This window comes from Scyliorhinus canicula, chromosome 15 (genome assembly GCF_902713615.1).
Source record: "Scyliorhinus canicula chromosome 15, sScyCan1.1, whole genome shotgun sequence".
Lineage (NCBI taxonomy): Eukaryota > Metazoa > Chordata > Chondrichthyes > Carcharhiniformes > Scyliorhinidae > Scyliorhinus > Scyliorhinus canicula.
Window position 1 is genome coordinate 40,560,142 of NC_052160.1, and position 21,162 is coordinate 40,581,303.

Consider the following 21,162-nt stretch of genomic DNA (forward strand, 5'->3'; position numbering starts at 1 on the left):
TCCACACACTCCTGCTGTAGTTCACACACTCCTGTTGTAGTCCACACACTCCTGTTGTAGCCAATACACTTTCCTGCTGTAGTCCACACACTCCTGCTGTAGTCCACACACTCCTGTTGTAGCCAATACACTTTCCTGCTGTAGTCCACACACTCCTGCTGTAGTCCACACACTCCTGCTGTAGTCCACACACTCCTGCTGTAGTCCACACACTCCTGTTGTAGTCCACACACTCCTGCTGTAGTCCACACACTCCTGCTGTAGTTCACACACTCCTGCTGTAGTCCACACACTCCTGCTGTAGTCCACACACTCCTGCTGTAGTTCACACACTCCTGCTGTAGTCCACACAGTCCTGCTGTAGTCCACACACTCCTGCTGTAGTCCACACACTCCTGCTGTAGTCCACACACTCCTGCTGTAGTCCACACACTCCTGCTGTAGTCCCCAGACTCCTGCTGTAGTCCACACACTCCTGCTGTAGTCCACACACTCCTGCTGTAGTCCACACACTCCTGCTGTAGTCCACACACTCCTGCTGTAGTCCACACACTCCTGCTGTAGTTCACACAGTCCTACTATAGTCCACACACTCCTGCTGTAGTCCACACACTCCTGCTGTAGTCCACACACTCCTGCTGTAGTCCACACACTCCTGCTGTAGTCCACACACTCCTGCTGTAGTCCACACACTCCTGCTGTAGTCCACACACTCCTGCTGTAGTCCACACACTCCTGCTGTAGTTCACACACTCCTGCTGTAGGCCACACACTCCTGCTGTAGTCCACACACTCCTGCTGTAATACCCACACTCCTGCTGTAGTCCACACACTCCTGTTGTAGTCCACACAGTCCTACTGTAGTCCACACACTCCTGCTGTAGTTCACACAGTCCTACTGTAGTCCAAACACTCCTGCTGTAGTTCACACACTCCTGTTGTAGCCAAAACACTCCTGCTGTAGTCCCCACCCTCCTGCTGTAGTCCACACACTCCTGCTGTAGTCCACACACTCCTGCTGTAGTCCACGCCCCTGCTGTAGTCCCCACACTCCTGCTGTAGTCCACACACTCCTGTTGTAGTCCACACCCTCCTGCTGTAGTCCACACCCCTGCTGTAGTCCCCACACTCCTGCTGTAGTCCCCACACTCCTGCTGTAGTCCACACACTCCTGCTGTAGTCCACACACTCCTGCTGTAGTCCCCACACTCCTGCTGTAGTCCCCACACTCCTGCTGTAGTCCACACACTCCTGCTGTAGTTCACACACTCCTGTTGTAGTCCACACACTCCTGCTGTAGTCCACACACTCCTGTTGTAGCCAACACACTCCTGCTGTAGTCCACACACTCCTGCTGTAGTTCACACACTCCTGTTGTAGCCAACACACTCCTGCTGTAGTCCACACACTCCTGCTGTAGTTCACACACTCCTGCTGTAGTTCACACACTCCTGCTGTAGTCCACACACTCCTGCTGTAGTCCACACACTCCTGCTGTAGTCCACACACTCCTGCTGTAGTCCACACACTCCTGCTGTAATCCCCACAGTCCTACTGTAATCCACACCCTCCTGTTGTAGTCCACACACTCCTGTTGTAGTCCACACACTCCTGCTGTAGTCCAAACACTCCTGCTGTAATCCCCACACTCCTGCTGTAGTCCACACACTCCTGCTGTAGTCCACACACTCCTGCTGTAGTCCACACACTCCTGCTGTAGTCCAAACACTCCTGCTGTAATTCCCACAGTCCTACTGTAGTCCACACCCTCCTGTTGTAGTCCACACACTCCTGTTGTAGTCCACACACTCCTGCTGTAGTCCAAACACTCCTGCTGTAATCCCCACACTCCTACTGTAGTCCACACACTCCTGCTGTAGTCCACACCCTCCTGTTGTAGTCCCCACACTCCTGCTGTTGTCCCCACACTCCTGCTGTAGTCCCCACACTCCTGCTGTAGTTCACACAGTCCTGCTGTAGTCCACACACTCCTGCTGTAGTTCACACACTCCTGCTGTAGTCCACACGCTCCTGCTGTAGTCCACACACTCCTGCTGTAGTTCCCACACTCCTGCTGTAGTCCACACAGTCCTACTGTAGTCCACACACTCCTGCTGTAGTCCACACACTCCTGCTGTAGTCCCCACACTCCTGCTGTAGTCCACACACTCCTGTTGTAGTCCACACCCTCCTGCTGTAGTCCACACCCCTGCTGTAGTCCCCACACTCCTGCTGTAGTCCCCACACTCCTGCTGTAGTCCACACACTCCTGCTGTAGTCCACACACTCCTGCTGTAGTCCCCACACTCCTGTTGTAGTCCCCACACTCCTGCTGTAGTCCACACACTCCTGCTGTAGTCCACACACTCCTGTTGTAGTCCACACACTCCTGCTGTAGTCCACACACTCCTGTTGTAGCCAACACACTCCTGCTGTAGTCCACACACTCCTGCTGTAGTTCACACACTCCTGTTGTAGCCAACACACTCCTGCTGTAGTCCACACACTCCTGCTGTAGTTCACACACTCCTGCTGTAGTTCACACACTCCTGCTGTAGTCCACACACTCCTGCTGTAGTCCACACACTCCTGCTGTAGTCCACACACTCCTGCTGTAGTCCACACACTCCTGCTGTAATCCCCACAGTCCTACTGTAGTCCACACCCTCCTGTTGTAGTCCACACACTCCTGTTGTAGTCCACACACTCCTGCTGTAGTCCACACACTCCTGCTGTAGTCCCCACACTCCTGCTGTAGTCCACACACTCCTGCTGTAGTCCACACACTCCTGCTGTAGTCCACACACTCCTGCTGTAGTCCAAACACTCCTGCTGTAATTCCCACAGTCCTACTGTAGTCCACACCCTCCTGTTGTAGTCCACACACTCCTGTTGTAGTCCACACACTCCTGCTGTAGTCCAAACACTCCTGCTGTAATCCCCACACTCCTGCTGTAGTCCACACACTCCTGCTGTAGTCCACACCCTCCTGTTGTAGTCCCCACACTCCTGCTGTTGTCCCCACACTCCTGCTGTAGTCCCCACACTCCTGCTGTAGTTCACACACTCCTGCTGTAGTCCACACACTCCTGCTGTAGTTCACACACTCCTGCTGTAGTCCACACGCTCCTGCTGTAGTCCACACACTCCTGCTGTAGTTCCCACACTCCTGCTGTAGTCCACACAGTCCTACTGTAGTCCACACACTCCTGCTGTAGTCCACACACTCCTGCTGTAGTCCACACACTCCTGCTGTAGTCCACACACTCCTGCTGTAGTCCACACACTCCTGCTGTAGTTCACACACTCCTGTTGTAGTCCACACACTCCTGTTGTAGCCAATACACTTTCCTGCTGTAGTCCACACACTCCTGCTGTAGTCCACACACTCCTGTTGTAGCCAATACACTTTCCTGCTGTAGTCCACACACTCCTGCTGTAGTCCACACACTCCTGCTGTAGTCCACACACTCCTGCTGTAGTCCACACACTCCTGCTGTAGTTCACACACTCCTGCTGTAATCCACACACTCCTGTTGTAGTTCCCACCCTCCTGTTGTAGTCCACACACCCCTGCTGTAGTCCACACACTCCTGCTGTAGTTCCCACTTTCCTGTTGTAGTCCACACACTCCTGCTGTAGTCCACACACTCCTGCTGTAGTTCCCACACTCCTGCTGTAGTCCACACACTCCTGTTGTAGTCCACACACTCCTGCTGTAGTCCACACACTCCTGCTGTAGTTCACACACTCCTGCTGTAGTCCACACACTCCTGCTGTAGTCCACACACTCCTGCTGTAGTCCACACACTCCTGCTGTAGTCCACACAGTCCTGCTGTAGTCCACACACTCCTGCTGTAGTCCACACACTCCTGCTGTAGTCCACACACTCCTGCTGTAGTCCACACACTCCTGCTGTAGTCCCCAGACTCCTGCTGTAGTCCACACACTCCTGCTGTAGTCCACACACTCCTGCTGTAGTCCACACACTCCTGCTGTAGTCCACACACTCCTGCTGTAGTCCACACACTCCTGCTGTAGTTCACACAGTCCTACTATAGTCCACACACTCCTGCTGTAGTCCACACACTCCTGTTGTAGTCCACACACTCCTGTTGTAGTCCACACAGCCCTACTGTAGTCCACACACTCCTGCTGTAGTCCCCACACTCCTGCTGTAGTCCACACACTCCTGCTGTAGTCCACACAGTCCCACTGTAGTCCACACACTCCTGTTGTAGTCCACACACTCCTGTTGTAGTCCACACACTCCTGTTGTAGTCCACACACTCCTGCTGTAGTCCACACACTCCTGTTGTAGTTCACACACTCCTGTTGTAGTCCCCACACTCCTGCTGTAGTCCCCACACTCCTGCTGTAGTCCACACACTCCTGCTGTAGTCCACACACTCCTGCTGTAGTCCACACACTCCTGCTGTAGTCCACACTTTCCTGCTGTAGTCCACACTGCCCTACTGTAGTCCACACACTCCTGCTGTAGTCCCCACAGCCCTACTGTAGTCCACACACTCCTGCTGTAGTCCACACACTCCTGCTGTAGTCCACACAGCCCTACTGTAGTCCACACACTCCTGTTGTAGTCCCCACCCTCCTGCTGTAGTCCACACACTCCTGCTGTAGTCCACACACTCCTGCTGTAGTCCACACACTCCTGTTGTAGTCCACACACTCCTGCTGTAGTCCACACACTCCAGCTGTAGTCCACACACTCCTGCTGTAGTCCACACACTCCTGCTGTAGTCCACACACTCCTGCTGTAGTTCACACACTCCTGCTGTAGTCCACACACTCCTGGTGTAGTTCACACACTCCTGCTGTAGTTCACACACTCCTGCTGTAGTTCCCACACTCCTGCTGTAGTTCACACAGTCCTGCTGTAGTCCACACACTCCTGCTGTAGTCCACACACTCCTGCTGTAGTCCACACTCCTGCTGTAGTTCACACACTCCTGTTGTAGTTCACACACTCCTGCTGTAGTCCACACACTCCTGTTGTAGTCCACACACTCCTGCTGTAGTTCACACTTTCCTGCTGTAGTTCACACACTCCTGTTGTAGTTCACACACTCCTGCTGTAGTCCACACACTCCTGCTGTAGTCCCCACACTCCTGCTGTAGTCCCCACACTCCTGCTGTAGTCCACACACTCCTGCTGTAGTTCACACACTCCTGCTGTAGTCCACACACTCCTGCTGTAGTCCACACACTCCTGATGTAGTCCACACACTCCTGCTGTAGTCCACACACTCCTGCTGTAGTTCACACACGCCTGCTGTAGTCCACACAACTCCTGCTGTAGTCCACACACTCCTGCTGTAGTTCACACACTCCTGCTGTAGTCCACACACTCCTGCTGTAGTTCCCACACTCCTGCTGTAGTCCACACACTCCTGCTGTAGTCCACACACTCCTGCTGTAGTCCACACACTCCTGCTGTAGTTCACACACTCCTGCTGTAGTCCACACACTCCTGCTGTAGTCCACACACTCCTGCTGTAGTCCACACACTCCTGCTGTAGTCCACACACTCCTGTTGTAATCCACACACTCCTGCTGTAGTCCACACACTCCTGCTGTAGTCCACACACTCCTGTTGAAATCCACACACCCCTCTGCATAATCCTGTAAAATGCTCTTCCTCATCTCCCTGTCTGAATTCCTTTTTAAATTATTTACAGGATCAACTTGCAATATCTTTTCAAAGTACAGTGTTCCAGATCCTGTCAATCCTCAGAGGGAAAAACAATTCTCCCGTTGTCAATGATTTTTAAATCAATGATCTCTAGTTATTGATCCATTAAGAGGGAATAGCATATTGCTCTAATCTCGGAAAAACTCTCATAATTTTGTAAACCTCTTAACCTTCTTTATTCCAGTGAAAACTATCAGAGCTTTTTCAACCTCTCCTGATAACAGACGTCCCTCATCCTGTGTATTGCCCTGGTTGAGCCTCTCTGTACCCTTTTTAAGGCCTCTATATCTTTCCTGAAGCATGGTGCCGAGGATTGTCCATGATCAGACATAACTTTAGTTTATCAACTTTGTTTATAAACACTGATAATCCACATGTATTTTTAAAGCAGGTTATGAACCTACCCTATCACCTTTCGCAATTTGTGAATATGGACGCCACGTTCTCCCTGCTCAACAACACTTTTTAAAACTGTCATTTGTAATGTAGCGTCTTTCTCTATTCCTCTCAAAGGGCAGGAATTTTGCATACATCATTGAAACTCATCTTCTCATTTCACTTTCCTGTCCATGTCACCTTAAAGTCTATAACTAACCTCATCTCTTTCTCGGCATTGTTGAATTTCATTTCATCTGAAAGTTTTATAATGCTGCTCCGTCCAAGTCTAAGCCATTGATAAACATTTTAAAAAGTAGTGGACCCAGAAATAATGCTTGGGGAACATCAAAGCAAACCACCGCCCGATCTGAGAAACATGCACCCGCCCCTCCCATTGCTACCAACTTCAAATTCACCCCATCATCTTTCCTGTCATTCCATCAACTTCTATTGGGGGCTTGTAATGCAGAACAAGACCAGCAGCGCAGATTCTGCGCCCGTACCGGCCTCCCCGAACAGGCGCCAGAATGTGGCGACTAGGGGCTTTTCACAGTAACTTCATTGAAGCCTACTTGTGACAAGAAATGATTATTATTATCATAGAATTGACAGTGCAGAAGGAGGCCATTCGGCCCATCGAGTCTGCTCCGGCTCTTGGAAAGAGCACCCTACCCAAGATCCACACCTCCACCCCTTGGCTTGGGTCACTGTCTGTGCGGAGTCTGCACATCCTCCCCGTGTCTGTGTGGGTTTCCTCCGGGTGCTCCGGTTTCCTCCCACAGTCCAAAGATGTGCAGGTTAGGTGGATTGGCCAGGATAAATTGCCCTTAGTGTCCAAAATTGCCCTTAGTGTTGGGTGGGGTACTGGGCTTATGGGGATAGGGTGGAGGTGTTGACCATGGGTAGGATGCTCTTTCCAAGAGCCGGTGCAGACTCGATGGGCCGAATGGCCTCCTTCTGCACTGTCAATTCTATGTAATTCTATCCCCATAGCCCAGTAACCCCACCCAACACCAAGGGCAATTTTGGACACTGAGTGCAATTTATCATGGCCAATCCAACTAACCTGCACATCTTTAGACTGTGGGAGGAAACCGGAGCACCCGGAGGAAACCCACACAGACACGGGGAGGATGTGCAGACTCCGCACAGACAGTGACCCAAGCCAGAATCGAACCTGGGACCCTAGAGCTTTGAAGCAATTGTGCTATCCACTATGCTACCGTGCTGCCCCATTTTCTTAACAAGCCTCCAGTGTGGCATTTAGTTCACCAAATCCACCCATGTATCGACTGCAGTACCTTGAGAAACCTTCGCTGTTAGACTCAGCAAAGAATTCCATCAAGCCGGTCAGGCAAATTTTGTCTACGACTCAATGTGTTTTTTTCTTCATTAGCCCTCGCCTCTGCGATGAAAGCACTGAGGGACGACTGCAACTTCACAGCAGAGGCCAAAGTGATTGCTCTCAGCGACTTTGGGAACCAGCCTCATTGTTGACCAGTCGGGACCTGAGCTGGGGCAGGGTGGGGGTCAAGAAACCTGATGGATCCTTTGCAGAACCGAGCCAGAGGTTTGAAGTTAACCCCTGAGGATGGGATGATCATAAAGAGGAGCAGGGAGTGGAAAGGAGGGTTCTTCCGGGACCAGGTGGAGCATTCGTGTAACACAACACAGGGTGTAACAGGAGGTGCAACTTGATGTGTAAATCAAGATGTAATACAAGGTGTGACGGGATCACCAGGTAGAATACTTCCGGAAGCACCAGTAAGATGTTTTTGCAGCATTTGTTTTTTAAAGAAACAGAATAATGTTCAGTGATAAATCTCAGGTTAAAGAGATACATTCTGGGGCTGCTGAACACATAGCGACATCAGCTTAAATTCTGAGTGAGATTTGAAATTCTAAATAATGAGGGCAGATCTTCGCCGTTTCGCTACATTGCCAATGTTTCAGAGAATCTTTCTGCTTTTAGCCAGGGAACTGAAGCTGGATATCTATTGGAGCTGAGGAGCTTCAGGCAGGGTCGAGAGAGTATTGAAGCTGCAAATTGTGTCTCTCCAGGGAAAATCTGGCTCACTCATTGGAAGGAAATATCTTGGCAATTTTTCGTTTGGCACTCAGTTATGTGGTAAACTGAAAGGCTTGAACATTAAGAAAGGAAGACTGGCATTTCTATAATCTCTTTTATGACCCCGGGAAGACCCAAAGCACTTTCCAGCGAATGAAGCACTTTTGACTCGTTCCCCCTCTTGTAACGTAGGAAAGGCCAGCAGCCAATTTGCACCCAGGAAATTCCCACAAACAGCAGTGTGATCATTTTTCAGTGATAAACTTTGACCCCGGACACTGGAAGAGCTCACCTGCCCTCGTTAAGTAGTGACACTGAATCTCTTCAGTCCACCTGAGAGGTAAAATAGACACTGGGGAGAAAGGGAGCAGTAGGATTAGATTGGGATTGATACAAGGCTATGGGGATAGAGTGGAGTCAGTGAGGCTGGAATCGTGACATAGAATCGTAGAATTTACAGTGCAGAAGGATGCCATTCGGCCCATCAATTATGTACCAGCCCTTGGAAAGAGCACCCCGCCTAAGCCCATGCCTCCACCCGATCCCCGGAATCCAGTAACCCCACGTAACCTTTTGCACACTAAGGGGCAATTTAGCATGACCAATTCACCTAACCTGCACATCTTTGGATTGTGGGAGGAAATCGGAGCACCCGGAGGAACCCATGCAGACATGGGGAGAAAGTGCACGCTCCGCACAGTCAGTAAACCAAGGACAGAATTGAACCTGAAGCTGTGAGGCAGCAGTGCTAACCACTGTGTTTGAGATTGATTCAGGAGACAAACTTCATGCTTCCTGCTCATTTCTATTATTGTGGCATACAGCTTGCTACTAAATGGGCTATTGACATTGACTTGCTACAACTCAACAAGTGTCCAGATGTGTACAAGGCTAGCACCAATTAAAACTAGCCTGTACTGTACCTCTCCAAACCAGCCAGCAGCTCTTACGTGGGAGGTGCATTCTGACGCAACATGTGTTGAAAGTGTGTGTGAAAGTGAGTCTCAGAGGGTTCTAGCAATGGAATATTTTGGTTCCCTGGTAAAGGTCCCTGGGTAGGAACATCTTTCAAAGTCTGGATTAGTGGACATACTTGTTTAAAATCAGGGTAAGAGACAGGGTGAAACAACTATAATGTATTCTCATCTGCGACCAGGTGACCATTATGATTAAGAACCAATCAAATTAACTCAGCCACAGATGGACTAATTATTAAATTAGCCTGAACCTGACAGAGGATGATGGTCTCTCAGGGGTTAAAAAACAGGACTTCATAATGTTTCATTGATAGCCACATACTGAGCACTCTCAAGGTGCCAACCACTTGTCCATCTCTGCAACTGGGATGGTGTCCAAGATGGAGTCTTGAGGGGGTCAAACTTCAACAGACTGTTCACCCAGATGAGATTGGCAAAGTTATTGCCCTGAGTTGGTAAGTATACCTTTTTCCATTAATAAACTGTCCAACATATACTGTTTTTGCCTTAATTGGTTAAGTCTTGTACAAAGTAAAGGACATGCATTAAGTCACTTAGAAATTGCGAACAAATTGGGGTGGCTGAAATTAATTAAGTTACAGATAATAAAATCTTTCTAAGTGGAAGTGCAGGAGATTAGATATAGTCACAAAGATCAGTGCAAGGCGCCTGGCTTCAAAGGGCAAAGCTGCAGTGATGGAAAAGGTTCAATGAGCTGATGCTGCTGGTCAAGGTCAGTGGCTGGATCTTCAAATGCCATCTCCTACCCACCTCATCACCAACCTAGCAAGCTGTTCAAGGAGCCATACACCTAATACTCACCCACCAACAATCTCCAGCAATCAGGACTCATATCTCACATATATATGCTCCACCTCACCCTCACACACTTACCACTGATGTCAGTTTCACATACATCTGCAGCAAGAGTGTAGCCAGGGAAAGGGTTGGCCCACTGAAGGACAGGGGAGGGAATCTATGTGTGGAGCCAGAGGAAATGGGTGAGGTACTAAATGAATACTTTGCATCAGTATTCACCAAAGAGAAGGGTTTGGTGGATGTTGAGTCAGGAGAAGGGTGTGTAGATAGCCTGGGTCACATTGAGATCCAAAAAGGCGAGGTTTTGGGTGTCTTGAAAAATATTAAGAACATAAGAACATAAGAACTAGGAGCAGGAGTAGGCCATCTGGCCCCTCGAGCCTGCTCCGCCATTCAATTAGATCATGGCTGATCTTTTGTGGACTCAGCTCCACTTTCCGGCCCGAACACCATAACCCTTAATCCCTTGATTCTTCAAAAAACTATCTATCTTTACCTTAAAAACATGTAATGAATGTGCCTCAACTGCTTCACTGAGCAAGGAATTCCATAGATTCACAACCCTTTGGGTGAAGAAGTTCCTCCTAAACTCAGTCCTAAATCTACTTCCCCTTATTTTGAGGCTATGTCCCCTAGTTCTGCTGTCACCCGCCAGTGGAAACAACCTGCCCGCATCTATCCTATCTATTCCCTTCATAATTTTAAATGTTTCTATAAGATCCCCCCTCATCCTTCTAAATTCCAACGAGTACAGTCCCAGTCTACTCAACCTCTCCTCATAATTAAGGTGGATAAGTCCCCAGGGCCTGATGGGATCTACCCCAGAATACTGAAGGAGGCAAGAGAGGAAATTGCTGAGGCCTTGACAGAAATCTTTGGATCCTCACTGTCTTCAGGTGATGTCCCAGAGGATTGGAGAATAGCCAATGTTGTTCCTTTGTTTAAGAATGGTAGCAAGGATAATCCAGGGAACGACAGGTCGGTGAGCCTTACGTCAGTGGTAGGGAAATTACTGGAGAGAATTCTTCGAGACAGGATCTACTCCCATTTGGAAGCAAGAGGTCGTATTAGCGAGATGCAGCACGGTTTTGTGAAGGGGAGGTCGTGTCTCACAAACTTGATAAAGTTTTTCGAGGAGGTCACAAAGATGATTGATGCAGGTAGCGGAATGGATGTTGTCCATATGGACTTCAGTCAGGCCTTTGACAAGGTCCCTCGTGGCAGACTGGTACAAAAGGTGAAGTCACACGGGATCAGAGGTAAGCTAGCAAGATGGATACAGAACTGGCTAGGTCATAGAAGGCAGATAGTAGCAATGGAAGGGTGCTTTTCTGATTGGAGGGCTGTGACTAATGGTATTCTGTAGGGATCAGTGCTGGGACCTTTGCCGTTCATAGTATATATAAATGATTTGGAGAAAAATGTAACTGGTCTGATTGGTAAGTTTGCGGATGACACAAAGGTAGTCAAAGGTAGGTGGAATTGCGGATTGCAATGAGGACTGTCAGAGGATACAGCAGGATTTAGATCGTTTGGAGACTTGGGCAGAGAGATGGCAGATGGAGTTTAATCCAGACAAATGTGAGGTGATGCATTTTGGAAGGTCTAATACAGGTAGGAAATATACAGTGAATGGTAGAACCCTCAAGAGTATTGACAGTCAGAGAGATCTTGGTGTACAGGTCCACAGGTCACTGAAAGGGGCAACACAGGTGGAGAAGGTAGTCAAGAAGGCTTATGGCATGCTTGCCTTCATTGGCCAGGGCATTGTGTATAAGAATTGGCAAGTCATGTTGCAGCTGTATAGAACCTTAGTTAAGCCACACTTGGGAGTATAGTGTTCAATTCTGATCGCCACACTACCAGAAGGATGTGGAGGTTTTAGAGAGGGTACAGAAGAGATTTACCAGGATGTTGCCTGGCATGGAGGGCATTAGCTATGAGGAAAGGTTGAAAAGGTGGAACGAAGGAGGTTGAGGGGTGACCTTTTAGAGGTCTACAAAATTATGAGGGGCATAGACAGAGTGGATAGTCAGAGGCTTTTTCCCAGGGTAGAGGGATCAATTACCAGGGGGCATAGGTTTAAGGTGCAAGGGGCAAGGTTTAGAGGAGATGTATGAGGCAAGTTTTTTTCACAGAGGGTAGTGGGTGCCTGGAACTCGCTGCCAGTGGAGGTGGTGGAAGCAGGGACGATAGTGACATTTAAGGGGCATCTTGACAAGTACATGAATAGGATGGGAATAGAGGGATACGGTCCCCGGAAGTGTGGAAGATTTTAGTTTAGACGGGCAGCATGGTCAGTGCAGGCTTGGAGGGCCGAAGGGCCTGTTCCTGTGCTGCACTTTTCTTTGTTCTTTGTTGTTCCACATACTCCCAACCGTTCAACTATCGTGGAACAATTACCGAGACATATTACAAAGCACTCACTGACTCTCCTCTCTCATAACCAGAGACAGCAGATAATTGGTGCAGGAGAGGGATGGCTTCATCTCCTGAACCTTTGGACAATGTGGATACCAGTGCTCAAAAGGAGCTTGCAGCCTCTTCCACCATTCCAGCAATCTGTCTTCCAGCAGATTATTTGAAGAGTTACCCTGGGGAAATGCCAGTGTCTCCATTGTGCACGAACCTTCTGTCCTCTCTCAGGTTGACAGTATTCAAGCTCCCACTCTTGCCTTTCTGTCATTGCCCTTGCTGTTGCCTCATCCAGCCGAGGCTGCTGTTACCCAAGTCAAGGTGGTGCCATCTGCAGCTTGGTCATCAAGGTCCTGAGCTGCTCAAGGTCATTCTTCAAGACCATCTGCAATCTCGCTCAGTGACAGCAACATTCCATTAGCCTTACTGCAGCCGCTAGGGTAACACTTTACAGGAACACTAGGCCAGGGGCAAATGTATCCTCAAGACAGGATCTAAGGGATGAAGCACAATGGTGAATAGTTGAATTCTGTATGTATCCTTGGAAAACTTTTTGGATTACTTTAAGGAATTGTTGAATCTTACTACCCTGATAAAGCCATGTAATGTCACTTTCTGCTTCTAACTATTCAGAGAAAAGATAATGAAGACCCTTTTCCTTGTGTTCAGGGCCTCGGAGACCTCCCTCATATCGTGAACTACAGTGAACTATGGCATGTTGATGATGTCACTGGCTGCAGCTGTGAAAAATGCTGAGGCAAAGAAATTGAGGGTGACGGTGACCCTGATGGCCAACAAAATCATCATCATTCTACTCTCTGGCTGCAACTCTGCCTGGCAGAGGATGCACAGCTCAGTGACCACTTCCTTAATGAAGCAAGTTCTCTGCAAACACTGCTCTCAGCTGAGGTGAAGGTTGGACAAGTGCTCTCTGAATAACCTAGGTGGTAAAGCCTTCTATTGAGAGTTCTCCTCCCCCACTCTCTGTCACGGCTTTTCCTCTCTGCTGCCTTGTCCCATCTCCTGGTTGTGACACGGTGCAAGAGGAACTGTTTCGATAGCCCAATGACTGAGATCAATTTATCTGTTCTAATACTTCAAAATCCACTCGCCTCCTTTAAAAGATTACACACGCTCCCCTTTGATTGAAATAAGCGTCAGCTCCTCAAAAAGACGCCAACAACCCCCCAAAGATTTCAGCACCAGGTCATTTATGCTTAAACTTGATCATTTATTCTGTTATCTTCAGGATTGAGGAAAGAGTAATGGGTTTGTTGTTGTCTGTATCTGACTTGGCTCTGTTTTGGATTGTCAGAACAACCTTGTCCTGTTTCTAACCTAATGGCACCTTCCCACTTTCAAGTAACTTTTTCCTAATGATGGTCACCTAATGATGGTCAATCTTCAACCAATCTCTATCTCCTGTAGTTTTCTGACGTTAATACTCTTTTTCGTTGGCGATGCATTGGAGTTGAAATTCATTTGGGCATACTTTTAGGACTGGACCCATCACTGGGTGGGCTCATCAAATGGAAGCGCCAAGTCTGACCTGAAGTTCGGCTTTGGGCCGAGTTAGTAATATTAGATACGTGACCCCTCAGTTTGTGTATCACTGTTAATGGTGTTTCGCACATTGAAGTGAAGCTGACAACCCAGTAGTGGGTGTAACAGGTGCAAAATGACTTCTAATAACCCAAGGCTGGTTGGGTGGGAGGGGGGGGGGGCTGTGAATGTCCATTTAAGGGAAGCACAGCAGAGTAAGGATCCCCTGGCTTGGGTGACGATCGGGACTCACCCCATTGTGAGAAAGGTTCCTAGGCCGAGACATTTTGGGAGCAAGCTACAACCATGAGGCTGCTATAAAATTCTTAATAATAAATATATTTTGTGTTCACTAATGAAGTCTGTGAAAGTGCATCTTTATATCTGGTAATAAAGAACATAGAGCATACAGTGCAGAAGGAGACCATTCGGCCCATCGGGTCCGCACCGACCCACTCAAGCCCTCACTTCTAACCTATCCCCATAACCCACAACCCCTCCTCAACGTTTTGGTCACTAAGGGCAATTTATCATGGCCAATCCACCTGACCTGCACATCTTTGGACTGTGGGAGGAAACTGGAGCACCCGGAGGAAACCCATGCAGACACGGGGAGAACGTGCAGACTCCGCACAGACAGTGACCCAGCGGGGAATCGAACCTGGGACCCTGGCGCTGTGCAGCCACAGTGCTAACCACTTGTGGGGTGGAGGGACACATTGGAACAACGAAGGAAATGTTCAGGTATTTGGAAGGTTGCTGGGCAGTAAAAATGTCTGTGTCAACTGTTTAGATCAGCACGGAATGACTCCTTTGATGCATCCTGCATATAAAGGCAAAGCAGAGATGTGCAAGCTGCTCCTGCAACATGGTGCTGATGTGAATTGCAATGAACATGAGCATGGTTATACAGCTCTTATGTTTGCTGGACTCTCAGGTAGTAAAGAGATAACGAGGATGATATTGGTAATGAGGATAAATTATCCTGACACCTGTGAGTATCCTGTTTTATTCAAAGGTTTTTATTAAGTCCTCAGCAGAATGCCTCTCTTTGGGTGAATTGACATATTTGACTTCTCCATGGAGGACTGTAGGTTGCCTGTTACATCCCACTGCACCTTTGGGAATGGCCTCGCTGGTTATGGGTACAAATATTATGTTGGTCCATTTCTGGGTACAATGATTTTGCTCATGTTTGATGCACACTCTAATGAATGGATATTTTTGAGGCGAAGTCACCTACATTGATGCTGCCATTGAAAGATGCTTTTCCACTCACAGATTACCTGAAATCATGGTATCAGACAATGTTACCGTATTTACAAGTGCTGAGTTTCAAAACTTCACCGCTTTCGTTGGTATTAAACATATTAGAACTGCGCTTTAACACCCAGCATCAAACCGATTAGCCAAGAGAGTCATCCAAACTTTCAAGTCTGGCCTAACGAAACTGTCAGGAGGAACCTTGGAGACCGGTTCCTCCTTAGCTATCCTACCACTCCACAAGCAACCAGCGGGAGTTCCACCAGCAGAACTGCAATGAGACGTCACCCCAGAACAAGACTGAGCCCCGTGTTTCCAAATTTGCCGGGGAGGGTAGAAGGCAGCCAAAATAATCAGAAAGCAAGCCATCATTCACATAGTACAGCACGATCATTTATGGTCAATGAAGCTGTAAATGTGAGAACCTTCAGTCGAGGTCCAAGTTGGATCCCCGCAATTATTGTCTGTAAGACCAGACACCTTTCATCCAAGTGGATGTGGAGGGACAGATCATTCATAAACACGTGGACCACTTGAGGAATAGAGAGGCATTCCAGCAGTGTTTCCATCAAGAAATGTTTTTAAACCCAGAGACACCAAAAGACCTGCATGGCCTGTTATTGACATGACTGATGTCTCCGTGGAAGCGAACAGTGATTAAATGCCTGTGCCATTATTATAGTTCCCGTTAACATCGATCCTGTGGTACGCATGTTGGAAAGCAGAATTACGCCGTTCTACAAGGAACAGAAAACACCATCAATTTCTCGATTCAAAGCCTCGATTTCTAATTGTCCAACGCATGCACATAATGTTTAGTTAGTATCCAGGATGGAGTGAATTCGTTATTGGAGATTGTATAAAGGAGTTAAAGGGGGAGGGGATGTGGTGATTGTCCCTTTAAGGGCAACACAGCACAGTAAGGGTCACCTGGCCTGGTGACCAATCGGGGCATGGTTAGAAAGGCTCCTGGTCAGAGACATTTTGGGAGCTAGCTACGGCCATGATGCTGCTGTACAATTCTTATTAATAAATACCTTTTTTGTTTGCTAATGAAGTCTGTGAAAATGCATTTTTACAGGGGGGCTATGGGCAGGAGGACATCACTTGGTGCAGGACAGTGTGTGTGTGTGTGGTGGGTTGGAGGAGGGGGACCTCCTGCTCTTCCTGGCTCCACAGGATATATTTATCTCCTTCATTGAAGAACCCAAGGGTGGAAGGGTCCAGAAAGGGAGGACCTGTAAGGGATGATCTGGAGGGAGAGGGGCTCCAGAGGGGAGAGAAGGTTCGGAGATGAATTTAGCAGTGATTCGATGTGTGTGGGCTGTTCCACTGAAATATCCGGGTGCATCAAATCCCAATTTACACCGCGTTGTTTTTGAACCCTTCAATATGAAGAACAGCATTCAATGATCCAATCCACATACTCAACAGACATGAGGTAAATGCAAATTGCAAAGCATCTCACATCTGTTGATCCAAATCTTTCATTCCATATCCCCAGGGATGAAATAAAAATAACACCAACGGAAATAAAAAAAGCAAGCAATAATTAAAAATGTGGTTACCAAGGAACAAATGTTTGCTTATCTGTACTGAGGCCTTGGCCTTAAGAGTTAACAAGTGGAGAGGAATCAATTCATTAACACTCACACTTCATTTCAATCTCTCAGCTCCTCAGAACATTAAAAACACTTGTAGAAGTATTTATTCTGCTTGCCTTCAATTCTCAGTAAATTAGCGAGAAATCTGGTGACTGCGAGTGTGCAGAAATCGAAGAGGTAGCAATGGCAACAGAGAGGCATGAAGTTATGTCCTTGTTTCCCACTCTTTATCCGCGGACATCAATCAATTTCACCTGAATAAAACACAGGCTTCTCCCAATTAGTTACAGCTTAGGGTTGAACCTGGAACAGGAACTTCTCATGGGGAGGGGCTTCCTAGTCAAAGCTGCTGTAACATAAACCCCCCCAAAATCAGTCAAGTGGATCTGTTGTGTAAATCCCATCTTCTAGCAGTGAGCTAAGTCAGTGATGGTGAAAGGGCCTCAATGCTCTCACCTTCTATTCCATTAACTTTCAATGCCCTTTTAAGTTGCTTTATTTGTGAGCGCTCTGTATTAAAATGCATAATCATAATTGGATAACAGATTTACAGAAATATTTAATTTTGCATATGTGTGCCCTTGTCAGCAGATGGAAGATACAAATGCGGCACATATGCTAATGTGTAGTGTGGAGCTGCATGTCGGTCTTGTGTTGATTTCAATTCATATCAGAGCTCAGGAGAGGAACATAGAAAATGTTTGTTGACCCTCCCTGTAATGTCCTTTGAATTAATTTTCTTCCTGTCCTTTTGTTTCCCTCACTGTGCTGGAGTGATTCACTTCTTACTGGGACGGGATTCCGTGGGCCAGGGTCATGACTCTGCTACATCAGCCAAACAAGCCTGGAGAGCAGGATTAGAGGCTGGTCATGGAGACACCTGGGAGCTAAAGATAGCTTAGGCGGTTGTTTTTGGCTAGCACAGATTCAATGGGCCGAAGGGCCTTTTCTGTGCTATAGCCTCTATGGCTCTTCAGCCCTGCTAGTCTGCATTTCAGTTCACTGGCTCCATCCAGTCCCAGGGCCATTTTTTCAGAGGAACGATGGAGAGGCGGCAAAGATGCCCTTGGCATGCAGCGGGTAGGCAACACGACTTGTAAAGAATCTATTGAGACCAATTAAAGGACTCGGACTTTCCAGTTGGGATCCAGGTCCCCACAGAAGTGAGGACATGTGTAGGTAACTGGAGACAGCCTCTGAGAAGTGGGAGGGGGTTGGGTCCAGGACTCCAAGCAACCCTGGAAGCCCTCCCTGCAGCCATAGGTTCTCCATAGAGGTGTTTCCAGACCTGTAGCCCTCCAACTTTGATAGCCCACCCACTGTCCTCAGCTGGAGTGTTGGCACAACTCCGGGCCAATGAGGAGGGCACCCACCTGAAAATCGTGGCCGGGGTTTGTTTCCTCGTTGGGGCAGTTTGGGGTCCTGGAAACCGTGTGGAGCTCTCTTTCTGTCCATGGAGGGAAGATACTGCCCAGAGAGTGGGGACCCTGGAGTCTGGAGCCCTTCTCATTTATTCTCAATTGAAGATAGCTGGGAACGTGGGTAAGGCCTGGGTTTCAGAACCCAGATACATCAGGGAAAGAAGTGCTGAGCGTCTGGAAGATAAACCTGCTTACTGAAGCAATTCAGATTCCCTGCCATGTTCCAGCAGCTTAAGGAGAGGTAGTTTCTTCTTACAATTCTTCATTTTTCTTATTAACTTGTCCATTTAATAATTAATACATCTGTTTGACATTTTACAGCCTGAAACATCAGCTAGTGATGTGTTAGCCCCTACCAAGATCAAGAAAGGTCATGTGAGGACATGTGGTAGAAAGCCAACCTGGATTTGTTAAAGGCAGATTGCATTTAACTAACTTGATTGAGTTTTTGAGGATGTAACGGAGAGGGATAACTTGAGTAATGTGGTTCCTGTGGTGCATATGGGCTTCCAAAAATAGGTTTGCCTAGTTTAAATAAAGAAACACGCGTCGTGTTTACACAATCCCTTATGAGTGATCGGTGCTTTAATATCATTACAAAGACACAACATTGGAGGCAGATTTAATCATGGCTTTTAAAAGGCATTTGGATAAGCACCTCAAGAGGGAGAATTTGCAAGGCTCCGGGGAAAAGGCCAGGGAGTGGGATTCATTGTGTGTTGATCTTACAGTGAGCATGACAGGTTGAGTGGTCCTCTGTCTGAATATTACACTCCCCGCTATTCCCCCCCCCCCCCCCCCCCCCCCCCCCGCTTTTTCTGGAGGGTTTTGAGGCAGTGGTGGGGGGGGAGGGGATTGTCAAATCAAATGGATGAGATTACCTCTTGAATCCCGCCACCCCAGACTGGACGCGATTTAATGGTCAGGCAGGCTGGGCCTCTGGGGTAGCCTGTCCTTGCCCCTATTCAGGCTTCTCAGCAGCCATCTAATGGGCCTTTTCCCACTCAGCCTCAATTTTCAGGCTGGCGATCACCCAATGACTGAGGGTGGGAACTAGAGAAAGAGCTCATCCTCGACCTTGGGTTGGAAGCTGGTCTTCACGGGGGGTGGGGTGGGGTGGGGGGGGGGGGGGGTCCTCCATTGGAAGGCCCCTTCTGACTGGGAGCGCCTTCCCCTGACGGACCGTAGACCTCCGAACATACCCCCTTCACTGGTCTATCCTCCAACACAGATGTACCCCCTCCCGCTCCCCGAAACCCTCTAAGGCCAGTCTCTCCTCCCCAGGGCCCCTGTCACTTGCCTTGACACCGCCTCCCTGCACTTAGTCTCAGGCAAGATACTCCAGCCACTTCAGCACGGTACCTGGATGGGCTGGAGAGCTGTCGGCAAATCCGATTGGCCAACAGCTCTCCAAGGTGGGTCACCCTTTCAAGTGAGGACTTCAGTCCCGCCTGCTGCCAATGAACGCTCGAGAGCGTGAAATGGTAGCCGGCCTGTAGGAGTTGGCAAGGATGTGCTTCCCACCGACTTTCCGGATGGCAGACGCCAAGCGTCCATCATCCTGAAAATTCAGGCCTGTTGTCCAATGAACCAGACAACAAGAAGTGCTTCAGGCCTGTAACCTTCTGACAAAGAGAACTTATTTTGGCAGAGGTACAAATTCCTGCTGCGAAATGAGGCAGTAATTGAGAGACAGATGGAGCAGAATGAGAGAAAGACTGGTGTGTAGGGACAGACAGACAGAAAGATAAGCTAGAGCCACAGACTGATGTCACAGATTCCCCTCGGTTGTGGCAAGGCTTAAACAGCAAAATGGGCTGCAAAGCAAAGCCGAGCAGAATCTCCGGCAGCAGCACACCCTTCCCCGTTGAACTCAATGCATTCTATGCTCAGTTTGAGCAGGGAACCATCGAACCGCAGTTGACTCCTCCAGCAGCCCCGGCCACACCCATGCCCACCGTCACAGCTTCTGAAGTCAGATCGGCCTTCTTGAAAGTGAACCCTCAGAAGGACCTGACGGGGTCCTTGGTTGTGCACTCAGACCCTGCGCGGACCAGCTGGCAGATGTGTTCGCAGACATCTTCAGCCTCTCCATACTCCGTTCCAAGGTCCCCACCTGCTTCAAGAAGACCACCATCCTACCAGTGCCAAAGAACCAGGCAACTTGCCTCAACAACTATCGTCCAGTGGCCTTGAAATGCTTCGAGAGGTCGGTCATGAGGCACATCAACTCCATACTCCCAGAAAGCCTAGATCCACTGTAATTTACATACCGCCACAACCGGTCCACAGCAGACGTCATCTCCCTGGCCCCACGCTCATCCCAGCACTCAAACATCTCTTTCCCTCTCTCACTCGTTCACTCTCTCACTCTGCTCCTTTAAATCTTTGCTCCCAGAGAGAGGACCAAGTAGAAACAATTTTTTTTTGCTCACATTTTCCTGCGCGGACTCCATTCTGTGTCTGCACTCTTTCTCTCATTATCTCAGCTTTACGCCTGTTCTCTTTCACTGTTCTCTTTCTGTCTCTCTACACTACATCAGTCTATCTCTCATTCTGCTCTAACTGTATCTCAATTAGTGCCTCATTTCGCAGCAGGAATTTGTACCTCTGCCAAAATAATTTCTCTTTGTCAGAAGGTTACAAGCTCTCCCTGAAGCACTTCTTGTTATGCACTATCTAAATTAAACATAGACAAAACTTGGATAGAGCAAATGTCATGTTGCACTGTGGGCAGTTCCACTGTCTCATTGACAGTTCTGTCTTCAGTCTGTAAAAGCCGTGCTATTCCAGATCTTCACAAATAGTCACCATCTTCCCAATGAACTGAGATTGAATTTAGAGAAATACAGCACAGAACAGGCCCTTCGGCCCACGATGTTGCGCCGAACTTTTGTCCTAGGTTAATCATAGAATTTTGGACAATTTTTCATGGCCAATCCACCCAACCTGCACATCTTT